The sequence below is a fragment of the Callospermophilus lateralis genome, chromosome 3 (genome assembly GCF_048772815.1).
Source record: "Callospermophilus lateralis isolate mCalLat2 chromosome 3, mCalLat2.hap1, whole genome shotgun sequence".
NCBI classification, from domain to species: Eukaryota; Metazoa; Chordata; class Mammalia; order Rodentia; family Sciuridae; genus Callospermophilus; species Callospermophilus lateralis.
The window spans coordinates 85,806,826-85,833,046 of NC_135307.1; positions in this window are offsets into that span (position 1 = coordinate 85,806,826).

Consider the following 26,221-nt stretch of genomic DNA (forward strand, 5'->3'; position numbering starts at 1 on the left):
GAATTTATAAAAACATACTTGGCTGTTCTTCTAATTTATACAGGATACTAGCTTTATGTCCTGCATAATAGCAGTAGACAGGCACCTCTGGAGGAACAGTGAGCCAACATGAAGAGATTCCTGCTACCTGACTTGGTTTTCGCACAGTTACTCCAGTTGGAAACCAGTAATTAATGTTTTTCTGTTGAGACCATCTTCTTCCACTTCTCTTTCCATATTCCTTGTGCATAATGCCATCAATGACTCCCTTAGTTTTCCTATCTATAGAGTTGCTTTTAGAGGAAGAGAGATGAAGAAAGATGTAGATCAGAGCAGACAATTACATAGTTTTATTCTAAAACCACCTAGAGCCAATCCCTTTCTTTTTATTTCCATCATTACCATCATAATTTAAATCTTCATCTCTTCTTACTAAAATTGTTTCAGAAGTCCTCACATTAGATCTCTGATTGTTGCCTTTCCTCCCTCAAACCAAACCACAGATGCCAAAATGATCAAAAAATATCACTCTCCAATTTTCAGACTTTTGGTACTTTTCTATTGCTTCTGAGACACTCAAGGTCTTCCACAATACATTCTCACACTCTACTCCACTCCACACCTATTTTATATCCAGGATCAAACAATCCTCATCCTTTTACACCTTGAATCTTTGTTTAAAGACCATTGTGTTCCTCATTTCTATAACTTCCCTCATCATCATCTCTAACTCAAAATTCTTACCCATGACTTAACGCACATTCCAACCACTGTATCCCATAATTCATTCCTATGGATGCAGGAATATAATCTCTGCATCCTTCCCTTTGTATTAAATTCCACTAGATTGAATATTACATAAGATTTTTGTAATGAGTGAAAGTTGATTTATGCACATACTGATTCTGCTTTCACGACTCTGCTATTGTACCAAAAGATATGCACTATCCACTTCTGAATTCCCATCTAGAATTAATAGTGTATTTGTAACAAGAATTTGAATAACTGTTCTATTTTTGTTTTTCCTAGGAGAGAAGTCAATGATTGACACAGTAAAATTTCACTATTTTAGGAGCTGGAGGAAATTACTGGCCTCATTACTAACTCTCAAGAGAAAAGAGAAGAAATGAATTTCAATGGCCTCTGTTCCATAGCTCCATTAATCATCTTCACTGTCAAATACTATTTCCTTTTGTCAAATGTACAGACTCTCTTTAGAGGCTTTTCTAATTACCACTCCTTCCTTGTACATATACTTTTTTCTTTTTCTGGTACTGGGAATTGAACCCAGGGCCTTACATGTGTTGTGCTCTACCACTGAATTACATTCTCAGCCCTTTTTGTTTGACACAGGGTCTCACTAAGTTGCTGAGGCTGGCTTTGAACTTGTGGTCCTCCTGCCTCAGCCTCCCAAGTAGCTGGGAGATTGTTTTCCTCTCTTGAAATTGCCAATTATACGAAGAGACTCATACAAATGAGAAGCATTTCCTGGTAAAGAGAAAAATTGTCTGTGTTTTCTGAGGAATACTTGGGCCTGGATGAATGTGACTTCCAGTCGTTTTTGCCATGTGACAATGACGCCAAGGTAGTATAAGCCTAGGAGCTATGGAGGCTGATGGTGACCCAGCTGCTCCTTGAAACATTTTGTCAGAGACCAATATAGGTTGGGTTTCTCTTAATGATCTTTTAGGATTAAAACAAGGAGTTCAGCAAATAGCAGAGTCTCTTGCAATGTTAAAAAAGAATCATGTGCTATTATGTACAACTATAATATATCAATAAAAGTGCAGGAAAAAAGAATCATGCTGAACTTGGGCTCTAATAATTATGGGATATGTTTAAAGTTCATATTTAACACTCCATTATTAATCAAAAATTAAGCACCATAAATTATGTTAGTTGTAATATACCTAAATGCAATTGTCATGCCCTCTCCACAATCATTGATAGGAAAGACACAAGGCCTCCATCGGGTATGATACTAACATGGGGTCACAGTCCTTTGCATTGTACCCACTAGACAAAAGATCTTTTTGGAATTTTGAAGGAAAAGACTTAGGGAAATGTTCTTCCATTACAAAAACCACCACCTGACTAGCTAGAATGTCATGAAAACCTTCAGAGCCTATGGCCTGAGTTTGTAATAGGCTTTTATGACTCATTATATTTTCTGAAGCCTTGCGCTTCTCCTTGTCAGAACTTCCCTTTCCATTTGAGCTATGGGCCTTTGCTTGTTCCCTGACAAATGGCTCTTTTCTGCAAGATCCAGAGACCAGTCCTGGGTGCCTTTGGAGAGCTGCCTCCATCCTCCCACCACCATGGGTGTGTGACACTTCTGGCGCCAACCAGACCTTCTGGGGGTCTCTGTCAAAGACCATTTGTGACAAGACTTGAGAAAAACAACAAAGCAGTTCTCCCCTCAAGCCCTGGGAGGAATGTGAAAACCAGAGTGGGGACACATAGGCTCTTTGTAACCCCAGGTACCATGTCAGCTCCCTCCTCTGGCTGGCAGGGTTAAGTGACAGAATACAATGACATGCTCAATTGGGCTGCATCGGGTCAGTCGGGACAGAGGATGCCTTTTATTTAAAGAAAGTAACATTGTACCTCCTGCCAGACTGAGGTCATTTCCTTCCCTTTCTATACTTCCAGCATTCCAGATTTATACATTTCTATTAGTGTTTGCCAGAGCTCACCTGAAGAAAGCAATTCTCAAATAAAAAACTTAGAGAAATATTTTTGTTCAGGGCCTAGACCCATAAAGAATAACTACCAGGGGGTTTAAAAAAATCCCAACCTAATTTTACAACTAATTACTTAAATAAACTAAATAAACAGATCAGGTTTGTCTTGCTGAAAAGAAAGCTATAGCATATAACCTGCCCTGGAGTTTGGTAGACTCAACCAGAGAAGTCCTTTATCTACTCTGTCTTTCCGTGGTTTTATATCTAGTTAATTATTTTGTCTCCAAAACCAAGATGCTTGTGTAAAAAATTTGAATATTTATACTTTTTGTCAAACAAGAAAATGATCACTTTCACCTGCTAAAAAAACTAAGGATCTTTTAAGAGAAAATCAGATATCTCTTCTTAATGACACAGGAGCTAACAAGAACTTTTATATGATTCTGGCCATTCTTAAGATCAGAGAGGAACCCAATAGCCAGCCACCTTTCCTAAGTCACCTGTTGAAGGACACCGAACGGGACAAAATGGTAACTCTGCACCTGCATCAGGGGAGTTAATATTTCTCCCCATTTCTCTGGTAGTTTTAAAGTCACAGCCCTAAGTGCAGCTGATCCAGGGGACACTAGGTCAGGAAGATCCGTATGTCACACCTCTGTATGCTGGGCCCTCTCCTGGGCCTTTCATGTTTGTCTCTCATGTAGCCCTCTCCATGATCCAATAAGAAGAAATCATTATACAGCTAAGGAAACCAAAGTTGATGGAGATTAAGTAGCTCAAGATCCCCAAAGCTAAAAAGTGAACCAATCAATATACAGAGGTAATACTGTCTCTTTTATTGATCAATTTTTTAAAATGTTTAAAAATGTTCAATCCATTATATCCTACACACATTCATTTTGTTTTCCCTGGAGCCTAATACATATACAGTACTCTGTCAAGAGAAATCACATGGTTTTGAGGTTCATTTATTTACCCAAACAACTTTGAATGCTATAATTAATGGTACATCTGAATACCAGTATGAAGTAGGTGCTATGTTAGTACAGAAGAGAGAACCATTCATTCTACACTTGGTGAAAGGTGTTTGTGTTGATTTTCCATGTAAAGACCTCTTTAATTTGCCCCAAAGATATGAGTATCCCTTTTTTCCTATGATAATATTTGTATGTTTAACATCTTTTAGTTGAGAAAATACATATCCATCCCAACTTGATAACTATGTGAAATAAATGTCTTAATTTCATTAACCTTATCTACAAATACTGGCAAAATTTTAATCCATGTACTGGAGATGGCATAGTGCTCAGAAAGAGCCCGGGCATGAGGCTGCACTAGTATTCTCTCCCTGATCATCCATGACCCACAGGGTGAGCACAGTTGTTCCAATAATCAAGATAGAAGGGAAATATGGATTAAAAATGTGCAGATCTGGAGCCGGACTTGGAAAGTAGGCACTCTAAGGAGATAGAGCTTTAAATAGGAGAGGGTAGAGGGGGCTCTCTTGGCATGAATGGAGAGGAGAAGCTATTTCACAGGTTCATTTCTCTGCAGTCCATAACAGTTTACCTTAAAACAACAAAAACTTTATTCTCTCATAGTTCTGGAGACAAAGCTGTGCTCCTGCTGAAAGCTGTCAGGGAAATCTTTCTTTGCTTCTTCAAGTATCTGCGGCCTCCAGGCATTCCTTGGCTGTGTCTGTTAGCTCCAAACTCTGCCTTCCTCCTCTCATAGCTTCCCTTCTTCATTGGTGTCTGCTCTTTTGTCTCTTAGAAGGACACTTGTTATTGGATCTGAGTGCGCCCAGGTGATACATAATGATCTGACCTTGAGATCTTTAATTTCATCTGCAAAGGCCCTGTTCCCAAATAAGCTCATATTCATGGGTTCCAGAGGTTAGGATGTGAACATATCTTTGTATGGGCAGGGAGTCACCATTCTGCCTACTACACAGCTCAACAACTCACTTAATGCCCTCTGCTTAATATTCAAGAGAGAAAATGATGGCTCATGATCAAGGTTGATGCAGGAGCCAAGTTCATATGATCTGTGACCACTAAGACTTACTGGCTTCATCCATCAGCTGCTTTCTGTGGCCTATCAAGCAGTTCCTTATCTAGAAACGATCACTCTTCACCTGTTAGAAAAATCTAAGGTTTCAACTGCTAGAAAAATCTAAGGAACTTTTTAGAGAAAATTAGATATTAACGGAAATACACTAAAACATGAGATAATTCTGATTTCTTTCTTTCCACTTGTAATAGCAATGCATAGTCATTAAAATATTATTGAAAATATATTAAAAGAAAAGTGCAAAAGAAAGGAGCTATCACTTCCATAACCCAGAGAAATATAAGTTTTGAAATGTTTTCTATCTCTATCCTCCCTGCCTAGAGGCCTTCTTCTTAATATTAGACACAATTAGACTCCACTAATTTAAACAAGCAAAGCAATTTAAATTTAAATCAGCTCAATGGTTAATTTTTTAAACAAGCTATCAATACTTTAATATATAATGGCACTTAATATCAATTAATGAAGAGTCAAAAATTATGAATTTTAGTTTCTCAAAAAATACGTGTATTTTTTATAAGATGAAATAATATTTTCCCCTAAGACATCCCACACCTCCATTATATCTTCATCATAATCCTGCTATCTGGTCTATTTTTGCTGTTTAATCATACTTCATAGATTAGAAATTGAGGAGGGAAGAGGTAATTATTTTTCACCACAAGAAATACTATTTCTTTTATATTTGTGCATAATAATTATAGAGAATGGTGTGCATCCTTGTGGCTCATTCATACATACACGTAACATACTGTGATACATTTCATTCCCAGACCCTCTCCTTGCCCTCTCCTCCCTTTCCCTGATTCCCTGGCTCTTCCTTCCATTTTCATGCAATTTCCCCTCCACTTTTTTTCCTTTCTTTTTTCTAGTGTCTACATATGAAAAAACAAACAAACAAACAAACATATTTTCTGTGCTTGAAACAAACTCGCCTCAATCATCTTCATATATCCTCACTATTACTATCATCACCAACATTCTTTCTCCCCTTTCTCTAATTGTTTTGATTTGCCAGCAAGTAAATACGTTGCCCAGTAAATATAATCTCACTTGGTTATCACATACTCCTCAAAGCTAGACAGAGTTTTAAAGAGTTAAAATAACGCTTAAAAAATATAAAGGAATTTTCCCCAGACAACACAGTGGCCAGTCACAGAGTTGGGATTAGAGCCCAGACAATTTCACCTCCAGCACACGAAGTTGTCTGGCTTCCAGGAATAACAGCTCCTGGGGCCCTGGTGCTCGGTGTGCTCCAGGCCATGTGTGCGTATGTTCTCACATCCTTACCTGATTCTCTTCACATACTTAGATGTATGCATTCTGACTTCACATGCATTTGATCATTTAATTTTTTTGACTCTACAAAGTAAATTTTCACATTCTCATCTTTCTGGAGAGAAAGCAGTTCTTCCCAAACTCCTAACCTTAGAGATGTGGGTGGGAGCAATGACACAGTGAAATTGCCAGTTAGTAGAGTACTCCAGTGTTCGTTTTTTTCCTTCACTTTCCTTTTTCTTTTTGATTTTTGCAGAAGGTGGCAATTATACCTAATCTTGCATTCAACCCAGAATGGCATAGGGAAGTCGAGTACTGACTATAAAAACACTTGGAGAAAACATGCTATACAGAGTGACAAAATGCATTATGCAAACATGCTGTTTCATTTAAAATTAAACTTCATCCATATGAATGAGGCATGTGTTGTTTCTGATAGCTCACATCTGTTAAAACTGATTGGAAATAGTATACTTCCCCCAAATGTGCATGAGTATATGTGTATTCTGATTTTTGTTGCACATACATTCATATGTATGTATACATGTATATATATATGTACAATAAATATTTATTAAATACATATGTTAATATACTTATTAAATAAATATTAATTATATGTAAATATAATATGTATCACCCAAACTACACATATAATTATATATTTAACTAAATATTAGATTATAAAATTTTCTCATGTCTCTGTTTCTTAAAATGTGTATGTACATGTTTGGATAACATTTCTTTTTATATCATTACCATTATTTGTTCATTTGCTTTTAGGCCTATTATTATTTGTCCTTTTTCTGTAATAATTTAGGAGAACACTATTCTTTTCTTTACTAATATTTGCTGTGAGCTCTGATTACCGTTTCTGTATAGATTATAAATACATTTATATGCGTTATAAACATTTTAATGATTTTAATAAAAATGTATATTTGCTTTTAGAAAGAGTTCATCAACTCACACTTCTACTACTTGTTATTTTTCATATCACTGAAAGAACAGAGAACTGTCTATAAAAATGGTTTTAGGAAGGTAACTATACTGTTTATTTGATAGTGTTTATCACTACGTAGAAAAATTTTAAAAAAATGTTTCTTAGTCTTTTGCATGTTCTCTTTTGTGATTTGTTCAGTCTTTTGTATATTCTCTAAAAGGACCTAAATATTTCTTATTTACTCTATTTTTTAATTTAACTCTGTATACAGGCTGAATGTTGTTTTAATGCATATATTTGATTTTCAAAGGAAAACAGTTTCCATATTTCTCCATGGTGACAAAATGTTGTCTGGACTGCATTTTATTATCTCATAACATTTTCTAGGAAAACATTTTATGCATAATGAAGTCCCCAAAAGACAATACTGTGATGTTGACTGTTTTTGATAACTTGAGAGTTACAGTAGAAGATTTTAAGTAGCTTAGCAATGTTGCATGTTGTTCTGAAACAAGGGAAATAAACACTTCCCCTAAATGAATTAATCCGAAAGAACATTTTCCAGTATTTTAGACATTTTTAAAAATAAATTACACAGCACTGAAAGTTATTTTAATGGGAGAATATTTTCCTAAGTTTTCTTCAGTGCATTTTTCTCTAAAAGTCTAAACTGGCCTCTTACCTTCTAAATTTGGTGATAAAAAATATCAGTCCTATATGAATGAATACCACATTTGGTATACACAGCAAATCTCTTTTCCTATCATCATTGCCAGCTGTGGTAATTCTGTGTCCTACACACTTTTCAGTACAAAGCTCAAGCGTCCATGTATATTCAAGCACCAGGCCCTAGAAGCTGGGCAGACTTGCTGGTTGGATGGATTACTCCTAACTCCCTAGGTCCTTTCCATGTTTATAAGTCTGGCTTTTCCACAGAGTCAAGGAAATCACTCTTCTGTTAAAATATGGAAATGGCAGTTGTAATTTGTAAAATCTCCTCCTAGACTAATATTCTCCATTTCCCAGGGATCAGCAAGGAATTGAACAAAGACTGGATGGAGGTTTTAGGTATAAACCTAACTCAGCACCTGGCACAGAATGAAACCAGGAATGTACTGGAACCTTCCCAACTTCTCTAAGGTCACAGAGCATAAAGGGATAGAGAAGAAATCCGAAGGGAGTCAGAAATGGAGAATAGCAAAGAGACTTCTTCTTGAGGGTCGATTAAGGAACGTCCTAGTGGAGATATTGCTTGAAACACAGCTCCATGGAATATGTTCTTTTTAAAATAAGGCCTCTGTTTTCCATTGAGGCAAATGAAGGTCCCTTACTAACTCTGTGCTGGCTAGGAATACAAAGTTCATTGGTTGCAATGGCAACTTTGAGGCACTGTAAAATATTGAAGTAACTTTTGAATCATTACCAATATATTTTATTACTATATAACATGGCATGAGGGTACTGGAAATTGAGCCTAGAGGTTTTCTACCATTGAGATACACTCCCAGTCTTTTTCATTTTTCACTTTGAGATAGGTCTGTTTCTTAGGGCCTCACTGAATTGCTGTGACTGACCTTGAACTTGCAGTCCTCTTGCCTCAACCTTCCTCAACCTAGTCACTGAAATTACACACATGTACCAACATGCTTGCTAAATTTACATGTACTCTTAACCAAAATGTTTGATTGTCTCAAATTCCACCACAAGGGATGATAGCTTTTACTATATAGCTTCTGTCTCTTACATTTTAATCACTTTAAGAGTAAGGGATTGATTTTTTTCTTTTGGCCGGACAGCGGGCTGCTTATGATAATGGATTCTGATAGCTTGGACAAGTTAATCCATCTCTGAAAGGATTGCAGACCAGCTCACTGAGCAGTTTCAAATCCTGTGGTGAGACTAGATCTTGATTGACTTGCTGCACCTTGAACTAAGTATACCTTTGGCACTAATGTTAGGAACAGTGCTTGTCAATCAAGCCAATTTGTAATTGAGTCACTAATTTGACACATTGGATGAGTACTTATGGATTGGCTAACCTGAAGTCCATTCCAGGAGCCAAACTTCAATTTATGACATACACAGAGATGCATTCTGCAGATAACAAATGATTCCATTATTTTCTGCTCTGGTGAGATGTTTTTGATTGGTCCTAATCCTTGTGAGAATGTGTTTTATGTCCTCCCACTTATTTTCAAGCCATTTTAGATAAGTAAGTTGTAGACATTCACAGGCCACAGTCTAACTTCTTTAGTTAATTATATGTTTTCTTTAAAACAAATTTGGGTATAAATTTTGAGGGTTCACTTATCATACTCTGTCACCCTTTAAAACAACCACTAATGACTAAAGAATTTGTGACCCTTCAAAATAATCTTTAGTGTGACTAAAGAAGTCATAAAAATGACTTTTGAAAAACAGTAATAATTTTACAAGAAGTTCTTTTTAACAAAGTTTAATTTGATGTGCTTTTCTTGGCTATTAAAAGTTAAGAGGACTCTTTTGATGGTAGATTTACTCCCAAACATTGAGAATTATATCAGAGTAATTAAGTTTGAGTTGGGAAAAAGAAAGTAACTTCAGGAGCATCCTTAACATGCCCTAATTGTTTAAGTCACATCCCAGGGAACATGCGTAAGAACTGGCTCATAACATTTCCTTCAGTACCTATGAAAATATTTTCATGGAAATTTTACTCCATGGTATTACACTTGCTTAAAACTCTTATTTTGTCTCACAATATTTCCCTTTCAGAAATGGGTATTTCTGGGTAGTTAGGGTATAAAGAGAAAACTTAATATTACATTTGATAATTAGCATGAATATTTTCAGTAAGCAAAATAAATACTTTGGGTTTAATTTTGAAGGAAGTCCAAGAAAATCCCCGGTCACATTATTACAACTGAATGATTATACACATGAAGGGATTATAATTTTGGTCCCATTTTAGGTTAAATTACAATGGGTTATTTTCTTGAATTTGGCTAACAAATCCAAAAGAAAGTTTTTACATTTTATTATGCATATATCAGTGATCTCACAAAATATTCCTATATATTACTAAAATTAGTTGGAAACCAAGAACTCTGTCAAAGTTAATTACTCCTTCATTTTTTAACTCAATACTGAATAGTTATGGTGATAAATAAAAGTTTATGATTGAATTAAAGAAATTATTTTCAAGGTTTTTAATGTATATTGTACATGAAATTAAACAATGCAAAAATAAAGTGCATTAAAGAGTCTGATGTTTTGAAATAATGAAGGAAAATTAAAGAATTAAAAATATGTACCCCAAGATTGCAGCAATGTCTTGTAGACTATCCATTCAATAAATATTTATTAAATCAAAATGGTATTATTAATGAGAGTGTAGCTAAGATTCTTTATTTTTAATACTATTTAACAAATAATTAAAATTAAATAAATATATACCATAACTCTATAAACTCTACAATATTATATAATAAAGATTTCTTTATACTTAAATATAGGAAAAGAGAAAATATTGTCTTATGACTTATAAAATATTTTAACTTAAATTTTAAGTCTATATCAGCTAATTACCCTATTTTCATTTATTTTCTATACCCTTTCCTATATTTTCTCAGAACTATGCTTAGTTCAGGATAAACACAATTGGATGCCAGTTGCTTTAGGGCAGTACTTAGGGAGATTCCAAAGTAACATTGGGGAAAGTATATGATACCATGTTAAACATAATCAAAATTTTAGTCACAGATTAAACTCAAATAAAATTTAAATATGAAATTGTTCTGAAATAGCTACCAAACATTCCCCATGATATTCTTCTGGGGCTGCAGGAAATCCAGTGGCACAGAGTTCAATCTGGCACACTGGAGTAAGGAAAAGAGGTGATGCTCCGAAGCACTGAGAGGAACATAAAGCATATGTTGTATGATTCTCATGTTGTCCATGAAATTGTGTAATACAAAGTAGAGTATGATAAAGATGACACTATAAATCCTAAAGCAATGGTTAAAATAAAACAAAGATATAACCATTAAGCCAATAATCAAAAGAAATAGAATCATAAAAACTGTTTAATTCAAAGAAAGCAAAAGACTAATACAAAGATGGTAGGTTAAACCTGACTTCATCAATAGTCACATTAAATGTAAGTGGTTTAAGAACAACCATTAAAAGGCAGAGATTGTCAGACCAGATTTTGTGAAAAAGACACAAGTATGTGTTTTCCATAAGAAAACTTCCTTAAATATAGAGACATATAAGTTTAAACTAAAAGGATGGAGGAACATCTGGAACTCATATATTTCTAGTGGGAATGAAAAATGTTATAGCTTCACTAAAACCAGTCCAATGATTCTCATAAAGTTAAACATACAATTACTATATGAACCGTTAATTGCACTACTAGGTATTTATCCAAGAGAAATAAAAATGTATGTTCACAAAAAACCATAAGTGAATGTTTATAGTAATTATAGCAAATTATACATAATTGTTCCAAACTAGAAACAAAGTAAATGTTCTTCAGTGAATAAATGGATGAATGAACAGTGGTATATCCTTATAGATGCTATTCAGTAATAAAAAGAAACAGGAATAAAATATTGGAAAATGTAAATAAAACCTACAAATAAAATATACCTATTAAAATTGCTAAAGTTAAAAACTGACCATACAACATTTTAATAAGAGTGTGTAGAATGTAGAATTCTTATATAATACTTGCTGGATCATAAAATGGTAAAACTATGTTGGCAAACAGTTTGGTGGTTCTTTAAAAATTAAACATATACTTGCTGTATTAACTGGCCATTCACTCCTAGTAAATTACTCAAGACCAATAGTCCACAAAAACTTCAACATGATGGTGGTGATTTCACAGATGTATACATATGTCAAAATATCAAATTGTACTTGTTAAATTTGTGCAGTGTATTATATATAGTATATGGCTCAAATAAAAAATGTTAAGTAAATCAATAAAACTTGAAAAAGTACTTTATGAAATGCAATGCTTAGAAGGTAACTTCAATGCAAATGTTACAAAAGAAAAATACGTAATATCAGTGATCTAAGCAGGTACCCCCTAAGAATAGCAAACTAAAAGTAAAGTGAATGAAAGAAAGTGGAATGATTCTGAGGTAACTTTCCTGTGTACATATATGAATACAACATTGTGAATCTCCACATCCTGTGCAACCACAAGACTGGGATCCTAATTAGAATAAGATGTTCTCCATGTTTGTATAAATATGTCAAAATATACTCTACTGTCATGTGTAACTAAAAAGAATAAATAAAAAAGTAAAGTGAATGTAAAAGAAAAAAAAGACCAGAATAAACTTAATGAAATACATAAAAAAAGGGTAAGATATTTATTTTATGAAGGTCTTATAAATTGTGCCTAAACTGAGTGCTGGAGCACGTGCCTATAATCTCAGCTAGTCATGAGGCTCAGGTAGGAGAATCATCAGTTTAAGGGCAGCCTGGGCAACTTACAGAAGACCCTGTCCCAAAATTAAAGGAAAAAATAAAGTTGGGGTGGGTGGTGATGATGTAGCCCAATGGTATACGGCCTGGGTTCAATCCCCAGTACTGCAAAAACAAAAATAAATAAATATATGATAAAACCTTTGTACAAAAGAAAAGTGTGCATATTGATTAACAATACCAGGGATAGAAAAGAAGTTCTTATAATAATCTAGTAGATGCAATAACAGGTTTTTACTGGTTCATAAGAACCAATTGTTAAGTTTGGAGGAATCTGAAAAACCAAGTTTTAAATATAGCCATTATAAAAATTAAATTTTATGCAATTTCAACTAAATAAGTAAAATTAAAAACAAAGGCAATGAATACTCAAAATTCACTACTTCCTAATTGTTTTACAACAGTTTAAAATATGTATGCTCTTGAATTTACATCTATTGTATTTATTTGGTGGAAATACTATATGATAAGGTTCTGCCACACATCTCTTATCAACACTGTTTTTAAACATGTCACATTAGTACTTTGATATTGGCCTTGATAGTGGGAGTATTTACACTATGGGAATCAGCAAATTCTTCAGACTTTGGCTTGATTTATTGTTTTGATGTTGTCTGGATATTTAAAAAGGTAGGAAAATGTTAATTATGCAGAGTAATTATAAAAGTGCATCAAGTCTCTAGCTATTACATGTGGGTAGTACAAAAATTGAGGAAATAATTTTAAGTATCCAAAGAAGTTGTTTATGTCATAAAGAATAAGTTCTTACATAATAGTGCTGAGGCTGTAAGAAGACTCAATTTAATGAGTATCATTTGTGCAAAAATGAGAAATTATTTAATACTAGATAACATTATATTTAGTGAAAATAAATTTTTTTAAAAGTGCACTTTAGAACAATGCCATTGTCATATGTCATTGCTGTGCAGAGATAGATTGGCTATTGATAAGACTTTGGCAAAAATCAAAGAAAGTATTCAGCAAAATATAGTGTTAATTGAGATTTACAATAAAAATTAGTGTATACTTTTTATTATTTACAAATTATGTTATAGACCATTCATATCAATAAATATGACAATAAACATGTGGATATATCCAATGCATACATTCTGTGCTCCTCATTAAACATTTATTAGCATATCATAGCAATAATATCATGACATTAAAAGATAATAAAAGGGTAAATTTGCTAGTAAATATACAAATGTATGTGAAATAACCAACTTCCTAAAACAATCAGTCTTTATCAAAACCAACACAAAAGAAATAATCTCAATAATTCTTTATTAAAGAATTAAAAATCATACATAAAAACTTTTTTATGAAGAAAATTCTAGGTCCAGATATATTCAGCAGAAATTTAACAAATTTAATAGAATAAATAATGTTAATTTGACATAAATCACTTCACAGTATATAATCTAAAATCTATTAGGCTATAATATGATATAATGTATATAATATAGGATGGCTGTAATATAATAGATATAATATATATGTGATAAAATATGTGAGATGGGGAGCCCACGGAGACACTCACACTAGAAGGGGATTTGATTTGTGGCAAGGATGACTCTGCAGAGTAATAGCAAAACAAATCTCTTGTTCAATAAATATGCTGAGTTAATTGCCACCCACATGGAAAAATGATAATTTGGGTTAAAGATTTCGGCAGAGTTCATCTCAGCATTTTTTTTTTTTCATGCAGCATCAGCTGGGGTAGATCTCTTGGAGTTAGATGACACAATTCCAATAAGTCTTAATCAAATTTGCAGGCAATTTGCTTATAGTTGTCAGCTGAGTGCTCAGCTAAGGACTGTGCCTGGAAGCCTTGATTTCTCATCACTTAAACTCTGCATGGGGCTGCTTGGGCTTCCTCATAGGATGGTTGCTGGCTTCCAGGAGCAATGGTTTCAAAACCAGGAAGGAGAAGTTCCTCTCCTAAAGCCTGAAATCAGAATCTGGCCTAGATTACTTTTGCCCTATACTAGTGCTCAAATAAGTCACAGAACTCACCTACACTCAAGAGAGGAAACACAGAACGCCATATCTCAAAAGGAGTCAGACAATTCGTCACCATCTTTACTCTTCCCCACCTGAAGTACCTCAGAAAAATTTCTCCCGACTCCCATCTCATACCCAGCATATGATACCCATGCATTCAGTGAAGGCCCATGGGAAAGGCTTGGTAGATGGGTACAGAAATGACTTCTTGGGGCTCCTTGTGATTCTGTTATGCCATCCTCATATGGCCATTAAAAGTTCACAAAATCTTTGGCTATCATCTTGAATGTAGAACTAGTGAGTTACCCTGGTTATACTTTCTTCTCTGGAAGCTGAGTAGACATGAAAATAGTCATCAATCTCCTCTCTCTTAGGAAGGCCTTGTCACTTTCTGGAATTTAGTTCATTTAGATTTATTTTCATCCTTGGCACTCCTGATGATTTTTTAACAGCTATAATTTTGTAACTTATCCGGCTTGTTCTCATTGTTTGGATAATAGTGACAAACTCATAACTTTGATGTTCAACCAGAAGGAGAACATTTCTCCCAATTATTGATTTGTGTATATACTTCCTACTTTATTTTTCTTTCCAATTTACTATAGAATGTTTTAAGAGCATAAATATTCTTTACAGTACATCTATGAAAATATCCCATAAATATTATTGTATTTGAAATATTATTTTTCTTTTATATTGGATTATCAACACAGTTGTGAGTCCTGATTTCTTCAACTAGTTCAGGGATCTTCTCTAACCTATTATTTCATTTGTTCTTTGTATGTACAAGACATATCAGTTTTTTCCTAAATTTTTGTCCTTATTAGTAGTTATATAACTTATTGCTACTTTGAAAATTTCCTTTAAAAGAAAACTAAAATTATATTTGTAGCTTTATTCTGAATCCAAAATCACATTTTATCTTCTAGCTCATTCTCCTTGTGATAATGTTTCTCACTGAAATTTTTCTCATACATCTTTTACTTATTACCTCATTTATGATCATTATGAACATTGAAATACCTACAAGAAGAAGACCTTGCAGGGTAGGTAAAAAAGAGCAAGTATATATTTTCATACAACTTATTTATGTGTTATAAAATTTTGGTAGAATATTTCCTAGTTTTTGATGCTTCCTTTCAACAGTGGACATCTATAAAAACCATTTGCATTGTTCGCATGTCTTAATATGTGATTTTAATTAATATGGCAAGGGGATCAGGACTTCTTTATACCTATTCTTTCTTCTCCATATTACTTGAAGTAACTTTAAGGTTTAAATGTTATTTTTGATGCATTATTAGAATGTAGAATAATATTTTTGTACCTATTTATTTTCCAGGTAGATTAAGAAAAGCAGATTTAAAAGAAATAAGAAGCTGGAAGAAATATTTCTTAAAAGAAATAAGAAGCAGTTTCACACTCCTGTAATCACAGCAGCTCAGGAGACTGAGGCAGGAGGATTGTGAGTTCAAAGCCAGCCTCAACTACTTAGTGAGGAGGCCCTAAGCAACTTAGTAAGACCCTGTCTCTAAATAAAACATAAAAAGGGTGGGGTTTTAAGTGCTTCTTGGTTCAATCTCCAGTACCAATAATAATAATAATAATAATAATAATAATAATAATAATAAATAAAATCTTATTTAAGATTCATTATTTCAAAAGTACAATAATGGTTTATCCCTATAATGATTCTTTTGGGAAAATAACCCACTGCAATATATACATAGTTCCAATTAAGCCTTCCAATTTTCTGTTTCCCAACAAAGGACTCTCTTTGCAAGCTACAGTTTTTCACAAAAAACAAAAACAAAAAACTTTTTCATCAGTACCAAGGGAAGAAACACAGAATTATGTCGACATCTGCTTCAGTGCTGAAGAAACAACAGAAAACATCACCTTGTGCCTAATGAGTGGTGCTGACATTTTTACCTCTACAGGTGGTGTTGAAGGACTGAGGCAGGCCAAGTTCACAGGAGACACTTTCAAAAGAGAACATCTTCCATTTCAAGCAGGTTCCAAAAGAACAGCATTATTATTTTGTCCGAAGCTCAACAGGATAATTTTTTAAACTTTCTTCTGTGTTGATGTTTGAAAGGAAGTCATGCCACAGGACAATCCAAGGGACATAAAATCAGTCTACCTTGGGACAATTTTTGCAATTCTGTTTTTCATTAAGAATTATTTTCTGGGGCTGGGGATGTGGCTCAAGCGGTAGCGTGCTCGCCTGGTGTGCGTGCGGCCCAGGTTCGATCCTCAGCACCACATACAAACAAAGATGTTGTGTCTGCCGATAACTAAAAAATAAATATTAAAATTAAAAGAATTATTTTCTGTGAGAAACTCTTGCAAATTACTGAATGAATTAAGTAACTACTATAGCATGTCACACACTTCTTTCAAAACTAGTACATATGTTCATTGTGGTGTGTGTGTGCGTGTGTGTGCATGCGTGCATATATGATGCTGAGAGGCAGTGAGTTATGGAAATGGGTTTGAATGGTCAGGCATAGCTCAGAAGAAGAAATAGAACAGGATACTATATGTAGTTCTTTGGTGGCATTATGCCTGTGTCTGGTATTCAGTTCTCACTCCCAAATTTGACTTATCTTTCCAGTGTTTCTCAAGGTGCATGTCAAACATGAACCCTTTCTTTTTTGGCCATTGCTCACTCTGACATCTGAATTCCTTAAACACATTTGCATTCCACACTCCGTATTCAACTGCATGCTTTTGAAAAGTCTCTCTCTCTGTCTCTCTCTCTCTCTCTCTCTTTGAAGGTGGTTTGAGACTGTAGTTTTTATTTTTCCTCAGATAATCCTGATTCTAGAGGAAGTCCTGGCCTTTCGCCCCCATTTTGATCCATGATTCCATCATTAAAAGGATAAAAGGAAGGAATACATAAATACTGCCAAGGCTGGACCTTGACATGTGGGTGTCTCCAGACTAATAATCTGGTACCACTTCAAAATGAACTTTAAATATTTATTCAATATTTCCTTTTAATAAAAATGTATACAGATGTAGATTCATTTATTAATTCACTCTGCTGCCCAAAGCAGAGTTAAAAGTCTGAAAAAAAAATATAGCAGACCCAAGTTTTCATTTTCCTATAGCTCTTATTCTCTCTGCTGTTCTTTTGTGATTATCCAAACCAGACAACTTCTTGGCAAGCTTATTAAAGATTTAGATAATGAAGGAAATTCCTCAATCATATGAACAGTGTTATGCTGTGCAACTTCTTTTTTTTTCTTTTTGGTCTCAGAGTTTCAGCTGCCAGCTACTGCTGTCTTTTGGCTGACCACAACTGCACGTGCATGTTGCGAAACTATTCAGTAGAGGAATGTTCTTGAAGTGAGGATTGTCTTTACATTTTCATCTGAAGCACTGTCTGCTTCACATGGTTTGGACCAATTTATGTTTCTGTAACTACATAAAAAGCTGCACGAGAAAACTTCATTCAGCGGGCATCCCATTTCTAATTTATTCCACAGATAATTTAGCAGCCCTAGATCAGGGCTTCAGGCAACAGCCTGATTGGCCTACTGCTCAAGTCAGATTCTATGCCCACTACTTAGCAACTCTCCTTCCTGTGATTTACCTTTTTTTTTTTTTTTTTTTTCCAGGATCCAGTCTCTTTGGCTGCTAAATTCTAAACTTAACTTGTTTTTAAAAATATAACTTTTGGGGCTGGGATTGAGGCTCAGCGGTAGAGTGCCGGCCTAGCACGGGCGGGACCCAGGTTTGATTCTCAGCACCACATAAAAATAAAGACATTGTGCTGTGTCCATCTACACCTAAAAAATAAATAAATAAATAAAAGATTCTCTCTCTCTCTTAAAAAATATATTTTTATGTAACTTTTTATTTTGCTTTCCTCTTTATTAATTTTTGAGCCCCAAGAACCAAAGGAAAGCATTATAAAAGCCATAAGTTTAGGAAGAAGTTGTGGCAGCAAATTCTGGATTTGCCAATCCCTAACCCTAGAACCTTGAGAAATCATCTCGTTTCCCTGACCTTGCCTTTTATCATCTGTAAATTAGAGAAAATATTATCTGCCTTGTGCAGTTGTGGAGAAGATTAGCCACAATTAATCTCTTTGATGTTCTTTTGAGATGACAGCTAATTTTATTACTTATAGTATCATGAAAATTTTAGTTCAGCATTTGATATGTGCTGAATTACGTAAAGTAAATTTGAAGTTTTTAAACGGGAAGGGGGATAGAAATAGGAATGACAGTGGAATGTATCCGACGTAACTTTCCTACTTACAAATATGAATACACCATTGTGAATCTCAACATTGTGTACATCCACAAGACTAGGATCCTAATTAGAATTCTAAGATATATTCCATGCTTGTATAAATATATCAAAATATATTCTACCGTCATGTATAACTAAGAGGAACAAATAAAAAAGAAAAAAATTTTGAAAAATAATCATTTATGCTTTCATTTTCTGCAAAAATATACTAGGCTCTTTTAGGTGTTAGACACTTAAATTTAATTCTTACTAAAATTTAGATTTGAAAAACCACTTGTAACTATAATATGATTAAAGTTTGTATGCATATGTGTGTGTGTTCATGTATAGCTATAGTATGTACTAAGGATTGTATAGAAATACATAAAATTGTAAATAAACATTCCCCTCTCTTCTATTACACTGATCTTCAAAGGTAAAAATTATTAATAGTTTCTTGAATGTTATTCAAAATTTTCATGCTTATCTCTTCTTTCATTGAACTAAATATTTACTTAAAGTACTTAAAGAAAAGAGAATAAACTCTCTTTTTCTCATCTCCCCACTCTCCTTGGTATGTGTGTGTGTAAAATATTTTCCTTTTATTTATCAAATTCTAATTTCTATGTAGTGAAATCTGCTTAACTCCAGTGAGTTCTGATAAATATATAAATTTGGGTACTCCACAAAATGATTGAAGTTATGGAATATTTTCCCATTGCAACCCAATCCCCAATCCCTAATTCCCAATTTCCAATCCAACCTCTCTTTGGATTTCTAATACCAAATCCTTGCCGATAGCAAGATTTCCTACAAATGGAATTATACACTATCTTTTATGATTGACTCCATTTGTTAGCCAAAAACCTTTGAAATTTATCCATTTTATTTCATGCATCAATGACTCATCATTTTTCAGCTCCACCATATGAACATGCTGAAATTTGTTTAGTTGCTTCTTTCTTAGTAGATAATCAGATTATTTTCAGTTAAATATTATGAATAATATAGATATGCATGTTCACACACAAATACTTTTGTGGACATATGTCTTTATTTCTCTTTGGAATGTAACTGTTGGATCATAGAAGAAGTGTGTGTTTATAAGAAACTGCCAGTTTTCCAAAGCAGCCAAACCATTTTACACTTTTGCAATGTATGAGAAATCCAACAGTTTTACCTCTTTACCAGCATTTTATGTGAAGTGGGATATCATTTTAGTTTTAACTTGGATCTTCCTGATGATCAATATTTTGGTCATCTTTTCATGTTGTCAGTGGGCATTTTATAAATTTTTTTGTGGTGTTTATTAAAATATTTTTCAGATTAATATACTTTTAATTCAAGATTTATTTTTTATGATTAAGTTGTAGGAATTCTTCATATTTTCTAGATGCAAGTCACTTTTTTGACATATACATTATCAATATGCTTCCCTAGGACACAGTTTGCCTTTTTATTTTCTGAACATTGTCTTTTTATCAGCATAACTTTTTAATTTTAAGCAATTTATCTTTTTTTTTAATAGTAAAGTCTTTTTCTACTCTGGATAAAAATCTTTGCCCAACCCCAAATTGCAGAAAGAGTCTTCTCTGTGTTCTTTTAAATGTTTTAGCTTTTATATTTACATATGTGATTTGTCTCAAATTGAGTTTTGAGTGTGGTATGAGATAGAAGTCAAGATGCATTTTAAAAATGTGGACATCTAGTTGTTCCAACATGACTTTTTATAAAGACTTTCCTTTTGAATTAATTTGGTGCTTGTAAAAAAAACATAGTGACCATGTACTTGTGGTTCTATTTCTAGATTTTGACTTGGTTTCATTGATCTGTATGTATAGCTGTAAGTTGACATCCCAGTCTCTTGATTACTGTAACTTTACAGTAAATGTCTTATAATCAGATAGTATAAATCTTCCAAATTCATTTTTTTTAAAGACTGGCTATTCTAATGCCCTTTGAAATTTCATATACATTATAGAATCATCTTTCTCTAATCCTTCAAAAATTTCTTCCCAATACCTGCTGGAATACTTTTTACTATACAGCTTTTGTATACATACTTTTAAATTGATCTTATTATGTATTTATTGATTTTATTATAAATAATATTTTAATATATTATTTTTCCCCAAATTGTTCATTGCTCACCTGTAGAAGTAAAATTATTTATCCATTAATCTTGCTCCTGTGACCTTGGTAAATTTTTTATTATGTCTAAGGATTTTATTGTATACTCCTAAAAATATGCATATTATAAAGATGGTGGAGCTGGGGCTGTGGTTCAGCAATAGAGTGCTTGCCTTGTACAAGTGAGGCTCAGGGTTCGATTCTCAGCACCACATAAAAATAAACAAACCAATAAAGGTATTGTGTCCCTCTACAACCATATATATATATATATATATATAAAATAAAAATATAATCTTACTTATATACTAATCTTTATGTTAGGCATTTATTTATTCAGCTTGATTGAGCTGGAAAGGACCTCTATTGTGTAATAGAAATGGTAAGGATGGTTATCTTTGCATTGCTTCTCATTTTAGGGGAGAAAATTCAGGATAAAAAATTCCAGGGATAACATTTTTTACAGGTTTTAAAAAAAATTTTTTAGGTTTATTTTTTAAAGCACTTTGAAGTTTACAGAAAAATTAAGCATAAAGCATAGACTTTTCATATGCTCCTTTTCCCTACTGTATTAATCAGCTTTCCATTACTTTACAAAAAACCCAAGATAATCAATTTCAAAAAAAGAAAGGTATGTTTTGGTTCACAGTATTGGAAGTTTCAGTCCATATAGCCTGTTGGCCTGATTTTTTTAGGCCTGTTGAAGAGACAGCACATCATGGTGGGTATGGGGGGAGCATGTTGAGGAGCAAACTATTCACCTTGTGGTTAGAAAACATTAAAAAAAAAAAAAAAGAGGCGAGACCATAGTTCCACAATTCCCTTCAAGGACATGGCCCCAATAACTTAAAACTTCCTGCTAGGCCCCATTTCTTAGAGGTTTTACAACCTTCCAAAAGTGTGAAACTCAGAACTAGGGCTTTAACACATGGGCCTTTCAGAGGCCTTTGAAATCCAGATCAGGGCACCTATCCCAGGTTTTCCTTATTTGTAATATCTTACATTAGTTTGATACAATCGATGAGCAATTCTGGGTGCACTTTGCTTAGTCTATTTGGGCTTCTATAACCAGAATACATATTGACTGGGTAATTTATAAACAATATAAACTATTTCTGAGACTACTGAGGGCTGGGAATTCCAAGATCCAGTTGTCAGCAGATCTGTTATCTGGCAAAAGCCCATTTCCTGCTTTGAAGAACAGCTCCTTCTCACTGTAGTCTCACTTGGTGAAAGAGCAAAAAAATGAGCTCAGGCTTATTTTGTAAGGATGCTAATCCCATTCACAAGGGCTCCACTGCCATAACATAGTCACCTCCCAAAGGCTTTACCTCCTAATACCACCACCTTGGGAACTAGGTTTCAGTATGTGAATCCTGAGAGGACACAAACATTCAGACCATAGCACATGCTTTCGAACTAAAGTCCATAATTTACATTACAGTACATCATTTATATTGTACAGATCTAGGGATTTTGAAAAGTGTATTACATCATACATTCACCATTATACTATCATACAGAGTTCACACCTGTAAACTTCCCTGTACCCCGCTGTAGGTTTCCATAGGTTTCTAGTACATATTCTTGACTAGTTGGGGAAGTGCTCTTTTTTCTAGTTTGCTGAAGGTTTTTTTGGTTTTTTTTTTAATCATGAATGGATATTAAAACTTTTCTTTCTCTTTTTGGTACTAAGGATTGAAGGATTTGGGTACTCTACTACTGAGCTACATCCTGAACTTTTTTTATTTTTTATTCAAGGTCTTGCTAAGTTGCCTGGATTGACCTTGAACTTGGGATCTACCTACCTCAGCTTCCTGAGTAGCTGGTATTACAGGCGCGCGCCACCCGTGCTCTGCTTGGATGTTAAATCTTGTTAAATTATTTTTCTACATTTATTAAAATAGCCATGTGGCTTTTTTTTCTTTTTCTTTTTTTGGCCTTTATTCTGTTATCGTGGTAGTTTACATTGATTGATTTCCAAATGGTAAACCAATATTGCATTCCAGGTAAGCCTCACTTGGCCATATTGCATTATAATTTTTATATATTACTGAATTTAATTTGCGAACATTTTGTTAAGGATTTTTGTGATTTATGCATGAGAAATATTTCTCTATAGTTTTCTTTTTATGTTTTTTCTGGATTTGGTATTACAGTAATATTGGCCTTGTAAAATGTGCTGGGAAGTATTTCCTCCACTATTTTCTGAATGAGTTTGCAAAGGATTGGTCATGGCCACAACATAGACCATAATATTTTTCTTATCTTTTTATTTAATATTTTTATAATCTTTATGAGTTACCCTCTTCATACACCTACTAAATATCTTCCACATAATTATTTTCAACTGTCTCTGTGTAAAAATGGTTGAATTTCGCCTTTTTATCTACTCTAACAATCTCTAATTTTAATCAGTTTAACTTAATTTACATTTATATAATTATTAATCTACCTCTTGCTCTTTATATTATTTCTTCTTTTATTTTTCCCCCTTTCACTATTTTTCTTCTTCAACATTAACCAAATATTTCCTATTGTTCAATTTGTCTATTCTTGTTGCTTTTCAGCTATAATTTTTTGTCTTCATTATTAGTGTTTGGTCCTATGATTTTAATAAGCATTATTAAAGTACAACACTGTTATTTACATTAAATTTCTGTATCTTTCATGTACAATGTAAAAATCTTATTTATCTTCCCCCATTCTTTGTGCTTGTCATATATTTTGTCTTTTAATTAGTTAAAACTACACATTTCATAGTATTTTTTTAAACAATTAATTGTCTTCTAAATAAAGTTATTAGATGAATAGTTGTTATATTAGTAAGGGTTCTCTAAAGGAGTAGAAGCAACAGAATATGTATATGTAGTAAAAGAGGATTTATTACATAGGCTTGCATCATCAGAAGCTGGATAGGCCCACAGTGCTCCTCTGTAGACTGGAGGGCTAGAGGAACCAGTAGCTACTCAAAGAAACTTAAGCCTCAGTACGAGAGAGACCAATGATGCAATTCCAGTCACAGACTGGAGGCCTGGGAACTCCTTAGAGGACTGTTGGTGAGAATCTACATTGGAAGTGTGGAGGAACTAGAGTCTGACGTCCTCAGGTGATGGCAGCAGCAATCAATACACCTGCTCTGGAAGAATAAAGTTTGCATCTTCCCTGGCTCCTCCTCCTCATCTCTTGTTTCCTCAAGGTTCCCAGCCTGCTGACCAGCGCTGCCTACATTCAGTGACTCTCTCCCATCAGTTTGCTGTCCCACATGCTAATCATCTCTGGAAACACCCTCGGAGACACTCCCAGAAGTCTTCTAATCCTAGACATTTCTTGATCCAATCAAGTTGACCATGCAGATTAATCATCAAAAGCCATTTTTATATTTTTCCATATATTTACTCTTTTGATTGCTCTTTATTTCTTTGCTGACATGGAAGTCCTTTTTACTATCAGTTATTTTGAAGATTTCAAAGCTTCCTTTAACATTCTTTTGTAGTGCAGATCTTCTGGCTATGTAGGTTTTCTGCTATTTATCTGAAAATATCTTTATTTGCCTGCATTTTGGCAGGCTACTTTCTCAGGTTATAAAATAATAGATTGAAAGATCTCTCCCTCTAGCTCTGAACTTAAAGGTTTCACTCCATTATCTGCCAGCTTCCGTTGTTTCTGATGAGAAATCAGGCCTTGTTCTTAGTGCTTTTTCCCCATGTGGTTCATGTTTCTCTGACTGCTTAAATATTTTCTTTATCTTACAGTTTTATCAATTTGATGCCTATTTACTTAGATGTGGTTTTTCTTTTTTTAAATTTTGTTTTGGTTTTGTCAAATGTTTCAATTCTTTGAATTTATGTTCTAGCTTAAAGTTGTAAAACTTTTTAGCCATTATTTTTTCAAACTTTCCTTCCTTCCTTCTTTTTTTCTTTACTTCACCTTAACCCTGCATCCTCTCCTTGCTGAACTCCTGTTGTATATGTTAGATGGCTGAATACTATCTCACAGTCATGGTGTCTCTATTTCCTCCAGTCTTTTTTCCTCTGTGTACTTTATTTAGTATATTGTGTATTAAACAGGTTTCAAGGACTTCATTTTTTTTCTGGATAGTTCAATTTTCTTATTTTTTTTTAATTTCAGATATTGTATATTACGGCTATTGATTTTTTGTATAACTTTCTCTCTCCTGAAATTTTCTTTTATTTTCTTTTATTATGTTTTCTTTTAAACATTTTTTCTCCATCTTTATCTTCATTGGACCTGCTTCCATTTACTATTTTTTCCAACTATGTCTCATAATTCTACCTATTCATGTCTAATATTTTAATTTATTGTATTTTGAATATTAATAATGTTGGTTTTCTTCCTTTGAGCAGTGCTGTATTTTATTTCAAAAATTAGTTGATTTATTGGAGGCTCGGTTTAATCCCAGAAAAGCTTGGTTTGAGACTTTTTGAAGAAGGATATTGTAGGATTACCTTTATGCAGGGGCACAGGAGTGCTGTTCTATGGTACATCCTTCATGAGGTCTTAACTGAATGCTCAATGTATAGGTTATTCAGAAAGCTCTCTCTACTCTGATTGGTTGAAATTCAAACATACCTCAACATTGGGTAATGTCCAGAATCACCATCCAATTCTTAATGCTTCAGTAGCTATTAGTCAAGATTTGGCAGTCTCACAGGTATATGCATATCTGGGTATTCAAGGGGAACACTGTGTGCATGTGTGTGTAAATATATTATATATTTAACATATAATTAAATTATTACATATAATTATATCACTATAATATTATATATTATTTTATTTCTATATAATATAAATATATATGATATTTATATATAAATATAAATATATTATATTTATTATAAATTTATTTATTTATATATAATATAAATATATAAAATATAAATATATATGATATATATTTATATATATCATTTTATTAATATATCATATATATTATATATATTCAATATTAATGTCTATTATATTTATTATAGATATTATATTCTGCATAGAAGGTGTGAAATAAGTACCCTATTTGTTTCTGAAGCAGAAGTTTCCATTTTGATCATTCCTTATTAACCAACAAAAGTGTGTAAGTGGCATTTGTGGTATTTCTGTATAGCTACCTACTCTCCCAAACTTTATTCTTCAAATGCCATCTTCCTCAGGAGGCCTGAGTTTGGATCTCACTTTGACCTAGAGAAATTTTGCTCTGTTTGATCTGCACTCCCCTGCACCATAATTGGTAAGGTTATTTGAGATAGAAAGCCATGGTAAAAGGGGAGCTCATCTCATATATTCCCTTTTCTCAAACATCATGGACAAGTGTGCATTATCTATTGTCAAATTCCTGAACAGAGTTGCTTTAAATTTTGTCAATTTTTTTAGTTATTTAAGA